The sequence below is a fragment of the Ixodes scapularis genome, unplaced genomic scaffold, assembly GCF_016920785.2.
Source record: "Ixodes scapularis isolate PalLabHiFi unplaced genomic scaffold, ASM1692078v2 PGA_scaffold12__126_contigs__length_90152505, whole genome shotgun sequence".
Taxonomy (NCBI): domain Eukaryota; kingdom Metazoa; phylum Arthropoda; class Arachnida; order Ixodida; family Ixodidae; genus Ixodes; species Ixodes scapularis.
Genome location: NW_024609838.1, coordinates 77,381,215 through 77,389,964, shown reverse-complemented (window position 1 = coordinate 77,389,964; position 8,750 = coordinate 77,381,215).

Here is an 8,750-nt window from a genome sequence, read left to right as displayed (position 1 = left end):
CAGAGTTTTCTGACGCCGCCTAACTGCCCTGCTATCGGCTGCGCAAAGCAAATGGTGTGAAAACAAAAACATCACGAGTTTTTTTTATTTTTTAGTTGCTCATGTTTCACACCAATCAACGCAAAGTGAATCGCGGCTGTACGTCGGTTGATTCATTACTGTGCCTAGATTGTCGATTGTATCTCTACAACGGAGCCTTTTGGCTGTGATCTTATTCTGATAACGGTATATATTGCCTTTTCATCTTAGCTGCACACCTTTAGCCGACCTTCTACACATTGCACTCCATGTCAACTTGTCGCTGGTGCTTGAGACTAATTGGAAGTCACTGTTTGCTCACTCCTTGGTGCACATATTTTATGTTCAACATTAGGTATCTGAAGGAGGCACCATGAAACCCTGGAATTTGTTCAGAGGTACCTCAACATACTGTATTAAAGTGCCGTTTTGTGTGTTGTAGTTTCATACAAAACAAATTTGCACTTTTGTTCTAATATACCCTATAACTGTTCGCTACAATTAAAGTTACAATTAAACATTGGCCACGAGAGGTGACTCGGCGAACGTGGTCGAAAACCTTCTGGCATAATTTTCTCCATTGGTCATTTCGGATGTTGACCAATTTTCTTGTGAATAATGAGTGTTATTTACATATGTTTCTTCTACTTTTCGTAGAGGTACTTCAGTTAGATAACCACAGCAAAGGCAGCAAGACAGTCTAAAGGGGTCACACAAAGGATAACGGCATTCCTGCTCGAGTTCAGAGTCTTGGCACCGAACTTCACTGAACATAATGGTACAGTGCTAATCACACTTGTCTATAACGCGCGAGCGTGCGGCTTTCTCCGGGGAGCGCTAGACTGGTGGCATTCGCGAAAACTAAGCTAGTCACGTGGCGCAACATAGAACGGCCCGCTCGAGGGGTGTCCTGCCCACTCTATCAGCTGGCGGCGAACGCGAAAGACTGCTCACACGCGTTTTACAAACATCATTGCTCGTACAATAAACAAACTAAAGCATTAAGGCGCATCAACGATGTCGTCATCAAAAAACAAAAATATATCATAAAGCACTTTACTTTTATCGCTTATCAAGCTGATAGAGTGGCCACGACACCCCTGGAGCGGGCCGTTCCATGTTGCGCCACGTGACTAGCTTAGTTTCCGCGAATGCCACCAGTCTAGCGCTTTCCGGAGAAAGCCGCACGCTCGCGCGTTATAGACAAGTGTGATTAGCACTGTACATTCCCTTTCCTTAACTTTCCCTCTGAAATGTTTATTTTTTATTTTTTTTTTTTGTAGAAAGGGTAATACAACGTTTAAACAGCCGTACGTTTATAAATGGTCTCTGTACCAGACAATATGATGTCTTGGGCCCGCTTCAGACGGTGCAACCTTTCCAGCAATTTCGGGGTTGCTGGCGGGTTGTACCCTAGCTTTCACTAGATCAACACGAATTGCTGAGGCGTGGTCTGGCTCGAAACGGACGAGTAACTTGGACAACTCGGAGACGTTAGAAGCGGCAGTTTTGGCTCAAATCTAGAACTTACTTTGGCACAATTGTGGTGGACCAGAGAAAAGCCAAACCCTGCATGGCCGAAATACCCAATCAGGCGTTGCTTTGGTAGTTATGGCTCAAGCCTGGCACTTAATTTGGCACAACTGTGGCGGACCAGAGAAAGGCCGAACTTGGTGTGGCCGAGATACGCAAATTAGGCGTTGCTTTGGCGGTTAGGGTTCAAGTCTGGCACTTACTTCGGCAGAACTGTGGCGGACCAGAGAAAGTCCAAACTTGGCATGTCTGAAATACCCAAATTAGGCGTTGCTCTCGCAGTTATGGTTCAAGTCTGACACTTACTTTCTACCAAACTTGACATTTTCGAAATACCCGAATTCGGCGTTGCTTTTGCAGTTATGTCTCAAGTATGGCACTAACTTTGGCGCTCCTCTGGCGTACCAGAGAAGAGCCAAACTTTGGCATGCCCTAGGATTGCCCAAATAAGGCTATAGTTAGGCACCGTACTTTGGCACTGATGATTGCCATGGTGAAAAACCTAACTGCGCCAAAGTTGGGCTCTTATGTTTTCGAGACCTTTGCCCAAGTTGGGTATTCCTCTGGCATGCTACCTGGGTTCTGCCAAAGTAAGTGCCAGACTTGAGCCATAACTGCCGCAGTAAATTAATTTGGCGAATCGGGGTATTCCGAAGTTTGGCTCTTCTCTGGCTACCCACTGAAGTGCCAAATAAGTGCCAAAAGTGGCAAAGAAAACCGAGAGGCCTGCCCAAGTTTGGATACCTCTGGTGTGTCACAGAACTGTTCTTTCACGCGCCCCAGAAAACAATTAAATTAAATAAGCGTAAGACAAACGATGGTCAGATGTCATCACCTCCGTTCCCAAGCAGCACGGCAATCCTTTGCAGTATCGAGGCCAGTACCGGCCGAAAGTCGGTTCCAATATCGCTCAAATGTCCAGTTTTGCACCACCGTTTGATAACCGGCAGGTATTGCTGTACAGCCCTTTTGCCCCGGCCCAGCGTTCGCGCAATATTGTGGAAATACTCTCCGATGCCTCTGCTCCGTATTGGCCGAACGTCGTGCCAGTATCTCTAGGCTGCATATCATTTGTTCCATATCCAATCACATATATGGACACACAAAATTATTTTATCGCTTCCAGAAATTGATTAAACCACTATCATTACACACAGTGGATTCTCGACATATTTACAAAGGTCTAACTTCTCTGTAAAACGGAAAGCCAATTACAAAATAGAATTAACACTGTCCTCATGCCAAGCAAAACTCATCACAAAAAAAAAACGCGGAGATCGAGAGGAAAGCAGGACTAATATCAGACGCATGATTGCAGTGTACTTACTAATAAAAAAGCGATATCATGTAATCCTCGTGTAATGGTCGCGTGGGGCCATTATAAATGAGTGGAAAGAGACAGGAAAAGCATGGATAAAGACAGCGCCCCGAAAGGCCTGTAGAGATGCTGAAAAGGCTTACATTGCCGGCGCGTGGGCCGCGGGGTGCCGAGGTGCGGGACCCAAGGCGGGAACCCCGACGAAAGAAAGAGACGTCACACCAGCTCGGATTTTTTGTGAAGACTGTTCTATTTTCAATATGTACATCAATCCAGAGACAGCGCGTGCTCTATCAAGCACGTGGCATCATCTCCTAGTAACAACACAAACCATGACTTCTTGCGCCTTCTAGCTTGTTGATGGCACACTACATCTTTTCCCCTCTTAGAAAAAAATGACTGTTGGACAATTTGGTACCGACCGAAGAAACAGCTTACTCTTTTTTTTAACCATATATAAATTGACACGTACACAAAATCTTACCAACATATCACTACAAGCAAAATTAATTATGAAGTGGTCGGAGAAAATAAGGATAAAGAAATACATTGGAAAGATACAATCATTAATGCTACACTTTGTACTATGTTGAGCAGAATTCAGTTAGACTGAAAAGTGCTCTCTTCACTGCAACCAAAATGCCACTGACGAGTCCTTTAGAACAAATAACAACACTTTCAAAAATCTCACGGTTTGACAAGTCATTTGAAACAAAGATTAACACTTTCACTTCCACGAGTGAAATGGCTGACTAGTCCTTGGAAACATAAAGAATAACATTTTCACTTTAAACGCTTTGACCGAAACCTCTAGTACATAACATGGAAACTTGATACTACAAACAAACGGGAGAAGTGCTAAGAAAAAATTTGTTCACATCTATATTAAAAAAATGCATTGCACGCTTCATGAAATTTCAAACCACTATGACTTAAGTCCCTTTTTTTTTTTTTTTTTTTTTAAGGAGCATCCTTGGAGTATTATCGTGGACAATATGAGCTGAAACAGCGCTCCGGCCGGCGCGCGGTACTACCTGCGCCGCCTGTCGCCGTGCTCCGCACACACGGCGCACCCTGAGGTCGAGACAAATTATCACTTGCGCTCGCTGCGCCACTGTGCTCTTCCGGCCGTCTGCTAAAGAAAGTATTGTTCGACGGAACGACCATAGGGATGCGTGTGCCCTGCAGCCCAATGCTCACGTTTTCAGTGCTACATTTCAGTACTACATTTTTCTAGGAAGCGTGGAATTCTGAGGCTTTCCCTACGTATTAGACTCCACCGATATTACTTGCGTTGAGGTCATCCGTGATCTTGGCGTTTTTACGAATCCTGCAATTCATTTCAATCATTATACGACTGCAATTGCGAATGCTTCCTTTAAAATGCTGGGAGCCATTACGCGAGTGACACGCGGTTTTTCTAACCCACTTCGTATTGTGCGTTCGTTTTCTTCACTGGGGCGTAGTTGTGTCAAATATGCCTCAGTTGTCTGGAACTCTATTGGAGTGACATATTCAGGTGTAATTGAGTGTTCAATGTAGATTCGTTTGTTTATTGTTTGATCGTTACTTTCAACCGAATTATTTCTATAGTTATGAGAGGATTTGTGAACTCGTAAAGTTAGACTCGTTGCACAGCAGAAGAACAATTCGTAGACTGACATTTTTGCATAAGATTGTAAATGGTATAATTGATTCACCAGAGCTAATCAGTCACATCTACTTCCTCGTCTTGTAAGCGTTATACTTTGTTTTAGCCTACCGATTTTTACCATGCTGCACCCATGACACGCCTACAACTGACGTATAACCATTTAGAACATATTTGTGTGAATGTTAGTCTTGATATTTTAGATAAAGAGCGTAAATTTCGAAAGTGTGTTGAAACTATTGTTTTGTCCTAACATTTCGTTTTTATCCTCTTAAAATTTTTACTACTGATTGACTGATTGATATTTGCACCACAAAGGGGGCGTTAAGCTGTTGGTGTGTCACTCAAAATAAAAACAAAACAGAACAAAACGAAACAAGAAAGCGCCGGAGTGAAAAAAAAATGCGTTGTCACGCTCGTATCTTTGCTCTCCCACTCTAGTAGGTATTTTCAGGACGAATATTTTATTAAACGCATATTTATTCGCTGCTCGATTGAATGATTGCAACACTTTTTAGTGTAAACAGTTCAGTGGCGTAAGCGGCGGGCGTTTGTGGCGGAAAGGCAGTTTGGAGATCGAATCCTCCATTTTCACTCCCCAAAATATGGGCGCTCCCTCCCCCCTCTTCCTCTTCGGCCGCCGCGCGTCTGCGCGTGGCGGGGCGCAGCCTTGCCCTGTGTCAGAAAAGGAAAGGGGGGGGGGGGGGGATTGGCTGGTAGGCCCCTTTCAAAATATAATCCGGGATACGCCAAGTTGGATTACTGGTATTTTATAGCGCATCGCCAACATTCTCTCATGGCAAACATTTCGGGCGCTGCGTTCTAGATAACAGGATTAACTATAGTCAGTGACGGGCTGAGAACAAGGGGCGAAGGTAACGAATGCTGGAGAAGAGGAAGGAGACGGGACGCTGGAGTGGGGAGGGGAAACTTCCTCTCCTCTCTTTCGTTCCTTCTGCTTCCTCCTCATCAGCCATATTACTCTCGCCCTATGTTCTTAGACTGCCACAAACCGCTGGCATTGGGATCTTTACCGCGCATCACACAGCAGTGATTTCCTCCTGTTTACCAGATGATAATCATTCAAATTAACACAGCTAGTGGAGATTAAACGGAGGAGCCCTGGGCTTTTCAGTCCTCGAACGAAGAAGCGTGGCATGACACAGCACAGAGTAATCGCGAAAATTTTTCAAGAGAAGGTTTGTAGAAACCCAACTTTTTTGTGAGCATTTTTTCTTGGTTATCATTAAATAATCGGTCCAAGATTACGGGGCCCAAGTGCAGATTGCATTTGCTATTCATCGGAGACACATCGCAACATGTCGAGGGTACCGATAGAGGAACGGCGACACATCGTAGAGCTGAGCTTGAGAGAATATTCGCAGAGGACAATTGCAGACATGACGGGAAGATCGATAGCAACTGTGAATAGATTTATTCAGGCCTATAGAGATGAGCGTCGGCTCGAGGATGCATCACACAGAAGACGTCCTCGAGTTACCACGGAGGAGGAGGACCACCAGCTAGTCGCAGCCATAGCAGCAAGTCCCTTCCGATTGGCTCGGGGGGTTCTCGACACCCTGGGGATCGAAGCGTTCTCCCTGACAGCACTTCGTAGATTCGCTGAGACAGGGCTGTCAAGTCGGAGGGCAGCCCAGATACTGCTCCTCAGCTAATCAAACATCCCGGACAGGTTTCAATTTGCCAGTGTCCACGAAGATTGGAGGGGAACGACTGGGGAAAGGTCATGTTCTCAGACGAATCAACATTTACGACGCAGTGGGACTAGCGGCTCCGGGTGTAGCGGCCAGTAAACTGCCGGTAAGAATTGCCAAATCATGTTTTCAAGTTTCTTTTCTGCTAAGTGACAGCCATTGCCACAAAACTGACCCATGGACCATGTGCTTTTCTAGCTATGACCCACAGTTCGTCCGGGAGGTCGCCGCAAGCGGGCGCACCGCCGTGAACGTCTGGGGCGCCATCTCTCGAGAAGGACTCGGGCCGCTCTTCAGGATTGAGGGCAGCCTGACTTTGGACAGTTATTGCACAATAATTGACCATGTCATGCTGCCCTACACCCTGGATGGCCCGTTTCCTGACGGGAACTACGTGTTCCAACATGACCTGTCTCCAGTTCACACGTCCCGCAAGGTCCGGTCTCTCCTGGAGGAGCGCTGCGTGACGGAGCTGCCTTGGCCACCAAAACGAGCCGATATGAATATCATCGAACACGTTTGGGGGCGGATCAAGGTAGCCATGTCACGGCATCCCCTCCACCGCGCCTCTGCCGACGAATTGTGGGAAGCGGTGAGAGGTGAATGGGGGAGAGGCTTCGGGCAAGTCAGACTTCGTGGCCGTGCTTTATGATTCCTTACCACACAGGATGAGAGCCGTGGTCGTGGGTCAGGGGAGAATGACGCAGTATTAACTTCTTTTGCAAGTTTTACTGTGCCTCAGGACCCCCTGAACCGGACTTCTGCCGATTGTAACAAAGCTTGCTGCTACGGTTGCGACAAACGGTTTGACGCCGTTAACCGGCGCATACTTTGTGTGGTGCATCCTTGATCCTAATCTTCTTGTATAGTGCAGTTGACCTTCCACGCCGACTATTAATCTTTTGTGTCTGACATTGTCCTCTGCGAATATTCTTTCGATGAAGCTTCAGGCTCCTCCCCTGACAAAAATAAGACTGCATGTGAGACTTTGTTCAGATAGGAATTTGTAAATAAAACACTGGTGTCTTGTCAGCAACCTGTTTTGTTTGAAAACATGAGGGTTCAGTAATAAAGAAAAAAAGATTTTGAACCTTTGTATACTAATCAAGGTTGCAAAACCTTCGCAGAAATATGTAGAGTTACCTTTCTTTTAAACAGCTGTACTGAATGAAAAGGAAAAAAAAAGTAACTACATTGGAACCGGCCTATATCCGGATATATTTTGGCCTACATTTTACGATGTTTTACTTAGTGCATGCACTTAAAAAAAAAAAGAAAAAAAAACCTGCAACGTCTTTTGATGTGGCCTTCAAAAACGATAATCGCAGCTGCAAGTTAAGATACTTTAACATTTTTTCTGCAGCAGTCAGCGTTCTTTCTACGGGATTCCACGCGACAGAAAAAAGTAAATGAATTGCAAAAAAAAGTACGATAACTGTAATCCTCTGGTCTATCCGTCCGTCCCTCCCTCCCCTCCCCTCCCCCCCCCCCCCCGCCCCCCCCCCCCCCTTCTCTTACCACGCACACGCCCCCTGTCGCACACGTTGTCTAGCTAGCAGACGGCCGGAAGGGCGTAGTGGCGCAGCGAGCGCAAGTGATAATTTATCTCGGCCTCAGGGTACGCCGGCAAAGCCGACAGGCGGCGCAGGCAGTACCGCGCGCCGGCCTGAGCGCTGTTTCAGCTCATATTGTCCGCGATAGTACATATCCACTAGAAAATCGCGAAATTTTTCGGGAAGTCGTCTAAGCCGTGTGGGGCGTTGTGGAGTGTCCGATGGGGGGATAGTGGCGGAGTCTGATATATCCTCGGTGGTGTGTCTGCACCACCGTCACCTGATGTAGGAGTCGATTCTTGAGTTGCCTCGGGACTTGATTCCGGGTCTTCTGCTAAATCAGGAGCCACTGAAGGCTCTTAAAGTGTAGAGGGCTTTGACCCCACGGAGTCCAGGGACTCCGCTGAGACCGTTGCGGAGCTAGATGACGGCAGCTCCCTGCAATACCCGAGTCCCAGTTGGGATGAACTTGATGCGGTGCTCAATACTGCACCGCTTGAAGGAACGGAAGGTTCAGGACCCTCCTAGAAAGCGACCCTGGGGGCCTCTTGGAAGACTGCAGCCGGGGCAGCCGGCGAAAGATGTGGCTGGCTGCTGGCTTGATGGACAGGTACAGCGGCGCGGAAGGCCGCTTGGAAACCAGAATCAGGGACGGCACCGGCGACTGCGGTGGCGAAAAGGCCACCGAAAACCGCTGCATCTTGCACGATACAGAGTACCACGGAACTGGTGCGGGTACGCCAGGAACACGAAGGGCACCGTGTACTACCGGTACATGGGCTGCAGGGGCCGTAGGATGGGGAACGACGCCTGGCACAGCAGGATCATGGACGGCGCCAGGGGTCGCATGACTATGGGCACCAGGCGCCACAGCAATATGACCAGGGCCGGGTGCCGCAGTAGCATGGGCGGCCACAGGGGCCTCAGTGGCATGGACGACCTCTTGGGCCGTCGGGACAGTA